The sequence below is a fragment of the Thunnus thynnus genome, chromosome 1 (genome assembly GCF_963924715.1).
Source record: "Thunnus thynnus chromosome 1, fThuThy2.1, whole genome shotgun sequence".
Classification (NCBI taxonomy): Eukaryota; Metazoa; Chordata; class Actinopteri; order Scombriformes; family Scombridae; genus Thunnus; species Thunnus thynnus.
In genome coordinates, this window is record NC_089517.1 from 2,018,046 (window position 1) to 2,029,821 (window position 11,776).

The 11,776-nt window shown below is 37.2% G+C and overlaps 1 long non-coding RNA gene and 1 pseudogene across 1 annotated transcript in view; one reads left to right on the plus strand and one right to left on the minus strand.

The window, feature by feature from the left end:
- The window catches only part of LOC137183263 (interferon-induced very large GTPase 1-like), a 14,580-nt pseudogene continuing 2,804 nt past the window's right edge, over positions 1-11,776 (minus strand).
- LOC137183330 (uncharacterized) overlaps positions 1,333-11,776 on the plus strand; it is a 22,371-nt gene continuing 11,927 nt past the window's right edge. Inside the window, exon 1 of the long non-coding RNA XR_010928452.1 lies at positions 1,333-1,478. This is a non-coding gene — a long non-coding RNA (uncharacterized lncRNA). The remainder of the gene's footprint in view (positions 1,479-11,776) is intronic.

Here is an 11,776-nt window from a genome sequence, read left to right on the forward strand (position 1 = left end):
TTGTTTGTATCTTGTTTAATTCATTGTGTCAGAAGTTGAACATGATCAACAGAGCAGAAGATGCCACATTATTCCCACAGTTGGCTTGTTTAGACAATATTTAAACATGAGCTATAAGGTCAGTTACAACAACATAAAGACTCTTATTCACTGACTTTTATCAAACACACATCAAAAGATCAAATGTTTTACATGTTCCTATTAGAAATAAACTGTAAAAATATTAAAGAATAGTGATGACATGTTAGAAAACATCTGTTTCACATGAGCTTTGTTCTTCATCATCATCATCATCATCATCATCATCATCATCAACAGCATCATTATATTTAGCACTTTATATTTGTCATTATGTACATAGTTGTGTTACAAGATGAATAAAACAAAAACTTTTGTACTTATTAAAAAGTAAAATGCAAAAATAAAAGAATACAAAAAATAATGTTTTTAAAAGATAACAAAACTGTTTTCTAGTCTTGTTCAACACATAATATCTAAAAGAAAAAAGTTACATCAACAACACATGAAAGGACGTCTCAGTATTTGTTCATGAATCAAAAAGTAATTTGTATCAACATGCAAACATTTGAACTGATGACAATTTATTTACTTTAATCTCCAAGAAAACATTAATAACTATTTTCATTGTAACATGTTACATTTTGCAAGAAATGTTGAAGAATAAAACTATTAAAAAAATGTAAAAAGTAGTAAAACATGTTACAAAACAGCATCTCATTATATGACCTTTGAACTACGTAGGCCATCATCATCATCATCATCATCATCATCATCACATTGTATTTAAAAGAATAAAATAAAAAAGAACAAAAAAGGTAAATATTTAAAAGTCTGAGTAATTGTTTCTCTGCTTTCTGCCTCTTTGTTACATGTTCAGCTTCAGAAAGGCACCAAAAGTCATTTGTATCAATATTTGTTATTGATTGACTGGTAGTATCCATTAGAAAACCAACTGCAAACACTGAATGAACCATGATGACATCTTCATCATCATCATCATCATTATCTTGCACACTGGTTACTATTCACATAGTCACATATCAATATCAACAAAGAAGAAAAAAAAGAACAAAAACAAAAAAACTAATATTGTAAATCATGACCTTTTTTTCATGTGGTCTTTGTAGAACATCATTATAATTGTCATCATCAGCATCATAATTGTGTATTTACATGTATGCAAATGAAACTTGAAAAAACAAAAAACTAAACATTTGTAATGATCACAAACCAAAATATAAAATAAAAACATAAAACATCATCATCTCTTTTTTACATGATCTTTGTTGTACATCATCATTTTCTTTATCATTATCATGAACACCAGTCATTAATCATGAGAGAAGAAAACAAAACATCTGCAATCTTCAAAAAATAAAAACACAAAATAAAAAGTAAAAGAAATATTACATAAAAAGTTGAACAGTTTAATATAATTATTTCCAGCTTTTCAACTTGTTCAACTCATCATTTGTACTTGGTGTAGTCTTTGTATGGATGCCACTCTCCTTCAGTGTCTGCATTTTTAAATCTACGTTCACTTTGTATATCAGTTGTACACAGTGTTTCAACCAGCTTATCACTGCCATCATAACTGCGTCCACTAAGACCTTTTGGTCGATGAACAGCTGCATGATGCTGCTTGTGATCTTTGCCTCCAGCCTCACAGGGAACTTTACAAAATGGACATTGTTCTCAACAACCAAACACTCGCTTGAAAAGCTCATCCTGTGGTTTGATTGGAATTTTGTTCAGAGTCTCAGTGATGTTTTCAGACTTTGAGAATTCCTCCTGAAGCTGTTTGTTCAAGTCTTCTATTGACATTTTGAGGCTTTTGATAAATGGATGACATGTGCTTTGGATTTGAAACAAGGTGGTTTTTTCATCCTCCACTGAAATTGAGATGTCTTTAATCAAATACTTCCGCATGTTGCTGATGAGCTTTGTGATGCTTTCATTGTTGTCTGGCAGTTGAAAACCATCTGGTCCTTTTGTGGCCTGCTCTAAGGCTGCTGTGATCTTGTCAACTATCACCTTCAGATTCTCTTGTTTCAGTTTGCACAAAGTTTTGTTCTCTGACATTTGTTGCTGGATTTGCTGAAATATCCAATCTTTACCATATATTTCATAGTTACAAACGTACTTGACAAAACTGGCAAAGTCATCCTTTTGCAGCAACTCTTCCTGAATGTTGTACTAGAAAGGGGAGCGGGAACTGAACTCTGCTGAATGACAACCTGTCAAAATTTCATCCACTATGTTTATTCCCAGAGATCTATTGATGTACTCTTCCACAGCAGGTTTGATACAAAACTGGACAAAATGCTTTGCTTTACGCTGACAATCATCTCTGTTTGTATAAATCTAGAAAATCTGTCAAGTACTGATTCTTGTACTTCTGCAGCTGAATTTGAGGATCGTTATCTGACAAGAATTTTTGGTGCATTTTGAGGAATTCCCTTGAGGCAATGCCACACATGTGAAGTTTCAGGTCAATCTCAAACTGTGTATTTGTTTTGTGATGTTTGTGACTCTGATCAAGGGATTCATCCATTTTTTCAAGAAGCTCCCTTGTAAAGGAGTCCTGGTAATCTGTGTTTCTCTGTGCTTTATCAGACACAAACCGTGTACAAGACTCAATGACACTGTCAGCAAAGTTCTGCAGTTCTGCATCTCCCCTCAACAGGTATACAGCCTTCTTCTTCAAGGAGTCTGTATGTTCAGGTCTGGTTTTAAATCGATCCTTCCCAATCTCCTTCAGGTCTTTAATGTTTTGGAAGTTCTCATTAACATTCCGGTTTGAGAAATTTTTTCTTAACTGATTCAGGACACATGCTGCGATATCTCGCTCTTTCAGGCCAGACACATTTTTAGTGGCTTCAGTCCACATCTTTTCAAACTTCTGTGTCAGCTGTTTATCAGACAGTGTGAAGTGTTTACAGTCACTCAGGAGCTTCATGACCTTGTCTTCAACCCCACCTCTGTATTTCTTCTGAATGTCTTGAGCCTTTTTTGAACACATTTTTAGCTCAAGTGCATAATCCAGTTTATTGTTCACTGAATGTTTAATTTCCTTTGCGAGACTACTGATGCTGTTGAAAAAGTCAGTTTTGTACTTTTCTGTCAGATTTACATTCTTTTTGTAGTAGTCTGTTAGTTTCTCCTTCATTTTTCTTTCTTCAGATGCTATTTTTTTTGACACCTCTGATTTTTTTGAATCAACCAAAATGCTCCAAGTTTGAATATCAGCTTCATTGTCAGAATTTAAGATTTCCAACTCTGCTTCTGTTTGCCAGGAGAGGATTTCTTTTCTGAACTGCCATTCCCATTGACTGAACTCTTTGCAAAGATTGTCGTAGGCCTGAGCCACAAGAGTGTTTCTGAAACTAAAGATGACGTTCTCATATTTCACTGCTTTCCAGAGACTTGTCATCCATTCTAGAAACTCTGGGATCTGTGAGACTTTAATGCTTCGGTCTGTTTTCACTGTCATCAAAAGATTTTTCTTGAAATCTGCTACAGCTTCACTGTAACCTGTGTTCACTGGTGCCATCGGAGGGGTTCCATGCCAGAGTCCTGGGATGTTCCAGTGGTTTTTGTCCATGTCATAGTCCAGCACATCTGTGAATGCTGTAATAGAAGGCTTCTTTTCCATTTCAGCTGCGATTTGTGTCATTTCATTGAGCTGGTCCAAGAGATGTTTTCTGTCTGTTATGGTATTTTCATGAGCTGAAACTCCAGAAACATTTTGATGCACAAAATGACAAACTAGCTTTTTACCAATATGTTTCATTCTCAAGAAGGCGTGAACTGCAATTTGCAGGACGTCTTTCATTTCTGTTGAGTTCTCCATGGCGAGGTTGATAATGGTGACATCACTTAAACCAATCACAAAGGTTGCCAGCTGGTTGTTATACACATAACTTTCCTCTAGTTCTGCCAAATCAGGAGATTTTAGACCCTCTGTGTCAATGAGAACTATAAATTCATAATTCAACTCATGTTTCATGTCCTCTCCAACTTTGAGGAAAAGCATATAAGCTCCTCTTGTGCATCTGCCGCTGCTGACAGGAAACTGCACACCAAACATGGTGTTGAGGAGTGTTGACTTCCCTGTACCTTGAACACCCAGCACACTCAGTACTAACAGTCTGCTCTTCCCTCCAACCTTCTTGTGAAGCTCCGTCAGCACATCTGTCACCCATCTCTCTGGGATGTTGGAAGCATCTCCATCCAAGAGCTCTAAAGGATATCCATCCAACAGCATTTCAGCAGCCAAACCAGGGAGACGAGATATTTCATCAGCAGTGTTTCTTGAGCCAGAAATTGAGAACTCATAGATGAGTCCCATCTCTCTTATGTAATGCTCTACTCCTAAAGAGCTCTCCATCAAAGCTTGATCTAACTCTGCAATGAGATATTTATCTTTCTTCTCGCATTGCTCTTTGAATTTTTTGCGCAGCTCAGACAGTTTCCTCCGTGAATGTGTGTTAAACTTGAGTTTCATCCACTTAAGAAAAAAATCTCTTTCTTCTTTGTCACTTGTGGATAAAGTTTTAATGAAACTCTTCATTCCTTTGGACAGTTTTTGGTTGCTTTGTTCCTCCCTAATCTTTTGTTTTTCTTCCTGTAGCTGACATTTATACTCTTCAAGTCCTGAGTCACCAGATTTCAATCTGCACTCCTCCTTCTCTAACTGTGATAATCTTTTCCACTTATCTCCCTGAAAAGGAAGCTGTTGTTTCTTGTAGTCTGGTATACTTCGCCCCTCAATGTCAACCGTGATCTCCTCAACTGCTTTCTTTTGTTTTTCACTTGAGCTTTCATCCACAGATAGACCAAGTTCAACAGCTTTTCCAACCATATTGACAATGTTCAATTTGGGTGTTTCTTCTGGCAGTGAGGTCTTGATGGCTGCACAAAGTTTCTTTAAGAACTCTGCAACATTTACCTTTGAGTCTTTGATTTTCACACTGCTGTTTGGTAGCTCTAACTCTTTCAGTGTTGTCTGGACAGACATCATGTCCTCTCTATAGTTGTCCTTGCGATTAACAATCAAGAAGAGTTTGGATTTCACATCTTGAAGAGAAGTCAGAATCTTGTGCTCATTTTCTTCAACTTTGTCCAGGAACACAAAGGTCGCAGTTGACACTTGAAAAAGAAAATTGAATTGTGCGAGTGACTCACAAATGTCTCCTCTCAAATTGGCAAAGGCAACTGGTTCTGGAAATATGTCAAGATCTTTTTTGCCACAGGGAAGGTACCAGCAAACCTCGACCAAACCATTGGCAATTTCTCTTTTAAGTGTTCCTCCTTTCATATCTCTGTGTATGAAGATGTTGTGATTCTGTTGGCCACGACTGAGAACATGATTCAACATCTGTGACTTGGACAAACTACAGTTTTTCAGCCTCACAAAGGTAAAGAATGGTATATTTGCTTGGACAATGTTGTCTTCAACAAATCCTCTTGATTCAGACAAATCATGTGGACGCCACTCTTTGACGATGTCTCTCAGAGCCCACAGCATCAGGGAACACTGACTGTTATCACCATGAGGCAACAGCAGTGGGACAGAAAACTGGCACATTGACATCTTGAGGGCCATTTCCTGTTGCAAGAAGCTGTCAGCACAAAGAAAGAGTGCGACTATGAGGTCGAGAGGGTTAACCTTGTTGTCTGCAGAGTCATCTGCAGTGACCAGGTCAAAGTCAAACAGATCATTGTTTTCATCATCATCATTGTTTGATAGTTGTGTACAGTTTCTGCATTCTGTGTTGATTTGAAAGAGTTTCCTGAGAAAGCACCATGGTATTTTCTCCAGTGATTCAACAGTTTCATCATAAATGCTGTTTTTGTTGATTTCCAGAAGAGACTGAAGAGTGAGCTTGTTGGGATAAAATTTCTTCAGTCCAAGTTTGGAGAGAAAGTTGACTATGAAAGAGAAAAAAATCACTTTAAAAAAAACAACATACATATCAACAAGTTTGACTCTGAATGTGTGTGTGTGTATATATATATATATATATATATACCCATACATATTTCAAATTCAGAGTTTGCTTACCTGGTTGCTGCTTGTAAAGAAAATCATGGCCAAATTCCTGAACAATGATCTGGAATGAGTAGAGAATAAATGTTTTATAACTGAACACAGTCCGCTTTATATAGATTCAGGTTGTATCAAAGACAACTAACTGTGCTCTCCACCTTTGGTGTGAGGAACCTCTGTATCCTACAGGAGAGGAAAGGTTCTTCCAGTATGCTGCTGACTGAGGGCCTCTCTGTGGGGTTGCATTTCAACAGCTGTGCCGAGAGAAAACGCAGTTCTTGGGAGTAGCGATTAGACACTGGAGGGTATGAGCCACGGGTGATCTTCAGAAGTATGTCCTTCATATTGCCAGCCTAAAACAGAGGAAACATATTTAGTACACAGTTATAACCACTGCAGAAAAAATGAAGACAGGAAAGATGACCCATTCTTGTTTGTCAACTATTAAGCAGAGAAGAAATCTAAATCAGTATGTGAGAGATCATTGCAATGCTGTGTAAGATACATTAAATCTACATGAATTACTCACAGCTCACACACAGAATACTTACTGCAGGCTTAAGAGTGCACATTTCATACAGGACACAGCCGAGGGCCCAAATATCACTGCAGAGGAGAGAAAGTCAGAGGAGAGAACAAACAAATAGACAAACTTGGATCAGTTCTGAGGATAGATTTACATTTATTCAATAACAGTCACTTGCAGGCTGGACAAAAAAAGGACTTAATTGCTGAGAAAACTATGAATTGAACACTGAGACTGAGGTTTAAGTTTATTGACAACACTCCAATATATTTTAAAACACAACATATCAGACTTTATCAGTTATTGAACAATAAAGTCCTGACTTATTTCCATTGTTGTCCCTGAGATTCTGCTTAATTTACTTCACTCATTTCACTAAAGTAGATCAGGGTACATGCATACTGTAAATAGTTTAGGAGGAAATCAATACTACAGTAACTTCCTGTTGTAGATATAAACAAACAGGTTCGTTCACTCAGTAAAGAGGAGACATGATACCTTCACATCTCCCAGAAACCTTCACCTAATCCTGCATGACTCACAGTCAGTTCAGTGGGGAGAGAACTTGTCTGCTGGATTATTATTAAATGTTAATTTACACCACAAATGAGACAAACACAACATGGTGTTCAAAAACATGAAGTTATTACCTTTTGTTGTTGTATGGTTTGTTTTCCCAGATCTCTGGTGAAAGGTAAAGTAGTGTTCCTGTGAATGTTGTTGCTAGTTCTAAAGTGCTGGAAATGAGAAGAGAATAGAAAGCAGACTGTATTATGCTTTACTATTTCCATTTTAATCTTGGCTTTATAAAGATCTGCAGATTCATTCAGATGACATTTTACAAACCTGTTCAGCACCCTTGAAACTCCAAAGTCCCCGAGCTGTACAGTCCCACCTTTTGTCAAAAATATGTTCTATGCAGACATCATGAAAAGACATGTAATGTCATCATGAGTTTATACAATACAAATAAAAATACATCATCACTGAGGCAAGATCATGTGGTGCATGAAGCAATACCTTTGGTTTAATGTCCCTGTGGAGGGTTTTTCTATCATGGATGTGCTTTAGTGCCAGACAAATCTGCACAAACCAGTCCAGGATCTAAGAAAGGCAGAGAAATGTAAAGCCACACTTAAGAGTATCAACTTTCACTATAGATATCAATTCTAATTCTAATGAATGAAAAAGCCAACGAGATAATATCAAAACATTAAAACGAGTCTAAATACATGTTAAAGACATATACAGTGAAGTGGAATAGTGAGTGTTATATGATGAATTCTATCCACATGTTGAACAGTTTCACTCTAAAGATTATCAGGTTTATCCTCAACATTCATGATTGTCTTGAAGAGTTAGTGGCTTACTTGTTCTTCTGAGAAAAGTTCTCCTTTCTGAGATTTGATCTTCTCTAAGAGGTCTCCTCCCTCACAGTAGTCCATCACAATACACAGACAGCCCTCCTCTAAAAAGATTTTTATACAGCATAAGGAACATGCATGAAAACATGTGTATGCATCAGGATATCATTGCAGTAGATGACCTCTGAGATTCTTTGAGGTTACAGCTAAGATCTTGGATCATTTATACCTTCAAAAGACTCTTTATACTGGACAATGTTGGGATGACTCATGTTGGCGAGGACTTCAACTTCTTTTTGAACTTTCTGCCTCTCTTCAGGTGACATCTGTCAAAGTGAGAGGGACAGATAATGTGAAAGAGCAACGTAGTAAAGAGGAGCTCAAATCAACACTGATACTGTGGAATATTATACAAAGGGTTCTTACTCTAGATATGCCAAATATCTCCTTGATGACATATTGGTGTCCATCCTCTTTGGATTTGACAAGGTTGGCCGTTCCAGATGAACCTGCCCCAATTTTCTTCACCAGTTTGTACTTCTCCATGTTAGTGGAATGACTGCCACCTCATGCTGCAGAGAGACAAACACAGCTGATTAAACAAATGCACTGAATTAACTACAGTAAAGTTACAATGAATAACAAGCTCTGAGTTACATATTTAAAGCTGCACTAATCAATACTTCTATTTTAACAGTGAATCACATCACTCTGTGCAATGTGAAAAGGTCATTTATCATACAGGGGACATATTAATACTTTTTGTGATTCTGTTATTTTTACACTGTTATAGTGTCTGATGTCTATATTAAATATAGTTAAAGGTCCAAAACATGAGGAGTAATGTACCGTATGTCCACATGTGTCCTGACTTTTGACATGAAACATGTATTTTCAACATGAAGCTGTTATGTATATGACCAGCATCCATATCGGCAGACTGCCCTCCATCAGGCCATGGATGAAACATGTTATGACAACTTTGTATTTACTGTTGTGTGACTGATGTTTGGCCTGAATGAATAAGAAGGAGACCTGCAGAGGTTGGAGACCTAAAACTCTGGAGTATCTGTCTCTACAGTCAATAATCTGATGAGTATTTGATGGTTATTTGTTTCTGCTTTGAAAACAAAACTACTGTGAAACTATCAGCATGCCTCTCTCTCATTCTCTCTCTAGCTCGCTCGCCCACCATTCTCTCTTCTCTCAGTTACTGTTCATCATATTTCAGTGTTTTGGTTTATCCCCTGTAGTTTCAGGCTACAACACTCCTGATATCAATCAATCACTATATTTTGCTATTTCAGGTACTATAATTGCCTCCATGATCAGTGTGTCACAGCCAGTGCTGCTGCTGCAGCTGATCACTCTGCTGGTAAACGGGTCAAACTACAATAACTAACTTGTTTTTAACACACCAGCAAGCTGCTGCTCCTTTCACCTCACGCAGTGTCTTTGTCTCATGTTTCTCACTACACATCGATCTTCATATGAGGCCTCACAGTTTGAAAACATCTGGTAAAGAGTAAAGTTTTATTTACTTTTTTGTGTATTTTATGATTGTAGTGTTAAAGGTCATTCCTTACTGTATTTTCAGTGATTAAATTAAAGTGATCAAAATATCTAATAATGTATGCTGGTGTGTTGTACACAAAGCTTTTAGCGCAGGGGTCTCAAACTCAAATGACCTGGGGGCCGCTGGAGGCAGAGTCTGGGTGAGGCTAGGCTGCATCAGGTATTACACAAAAAAAGCTTAGCAGGCGCAAAAAAGGCGACCACTACCGGGTTGTTCATTACCCGCCGTGCTTTTGTTGTTGTAAACGTCGTCATGGAAACAAGTGAAACAAATGGCATCATAAAGAAATATCTTTATAATGTTTATTGTGCAAGTCATTTAATATGGAGTAAAATGTTTTGAGGAATAAATCTCTTTCCGCAAATGATTCAGTACATTTCATTCACCCAAAAGATTTTTTTCGAATAATTTGTTCCTGAATGTCAAATCATTGCAGAGCAACGTGGAGAACATGAAGCCGGGACAGTGGGACACCATTATCCCATGGTTTGCACCTCGTTATTTATTGGCTTTTATTTTCTATAATAACTCCATGGATGCAGTGGGCGCTGCGAAGCTATAAGCGGCGTTGTCAAATCAAATATGACGTGTGGCACAGCAGCATCAGCTGTTCACTGTATTTATGATCTCTGTCGGATAAACATAAGTGTGTTCATGAAAACGTATATATTAACTTTTAATTCTCTTCACAACTTGGCATTATGTGACAGAAATATGCACATACATTATTATCTGCCAGACGCAGATACACCTGGTTCTGTTGTTTTGATGTCACACACTGTGGAATCACATGCAAGAGCCTCATTTGCTGTCTAAGGTTTAATTCACCTTTGAATTTTACTGAAAGCTGTGTAGCAAAAATAACGACACAATCTATCGTGAGGTGCGCGCATTCTTCCTGTATAAATAGCATAGTTGTTGTGAAACAGCCATATACTCCTGTGATTGGCAGGTTCGTTCAGCTCCAGCTTGTGCAATAAAGGGACCTTCCACACACAACACAGTAAAGTGCCATTCATATAAAACTCGCGGGCCGCACTAACATTAAACTTTCATATCAAGGTGGGGGCCACAAAATTGCAGTTGGCCCGCCGGCCGTGAGATTGAGACCCATGTGCGGATGTAAAACAGAAACAGTCCAGAACCCAACAGTAAACATTTGACACTGATATAAAACAGAGAAAAGCAGCATCATAACTACAGAGAAACTTTGATATTGTTGCTTGATAAATTAATTTAATGATGAATCAATTATCAAAATGGTTAGTGACAATAAACTAATTCTGGCAACTAACTAATGATTTAATCATTAATAATACTAACATTTATATAACTAATATCACATCTCTGCATGTTCATCCACATCAAGAAACATTTACCAGTAAACCAACTCAATAAATAGAGAAGGATGTGTAATAATCTGAGAGACTGTGAGACAAACTAACAAACTAGATAGTTTCTCTGGATCAGGTCTGGATCAGGTCTGGATCAGGTCTGCTTTCTGTCTCCAGAGTCAAAACTAAACATGGAGAAGCAGAGTTCAGTGTTTATGCTCCACATAAAACTGCAGGTCTGCTGCGACTCTCAGTTCTTTAAATCACAGCTGAAGACTTTTCTGTTTGCTGCCTTTCATTAAACCACATTAAGGGTTAATATTTTACACTGTAACTTCTATTCTCTTGTTCTATCTGTCTTATTCTATTTTAGCTTTTTAATTGTTTTTTTTATGTCTTTTTACTTGTGTTGCTTTTATATTCTGTCTTGATGCATTTTATGTTCTATGTAAAGCACTTTGAATTACCTTGTTGTTGAAATGTGCTATACTAATAAACTTGCTTTGTAGGAGAAAAGTGGAATGGTTTTACATTATTACTGATTAGCTGTGTCTTTGCAAATACAAAACACCCGCAATATTTTTTAAAAGGCGCTTTAGTAAATATATAAATACCGATTTTTCGTGCGTTCTTGGGGGGAAAAGTTGCATTAAATCATCACACCACCAGACGCAGCTCTCAACCTATAAAAATAGGATCGCAATTTCCCTTTATGATTGAAATTTGCCTTTTGGTTCAGATGAATACTTAAATTGTTCTAAATCCAACAAATACATGGTCATTTCGTCTGAAATGTGGCCTGTCTTTCTGCTGAACTTGTGAAACGTCAGAGCTTCCGGTTGGCCTTTCAACAACGTCTTCGCGGTCTGCAGTACCAAACTATACATGTACTATCATCTGTAT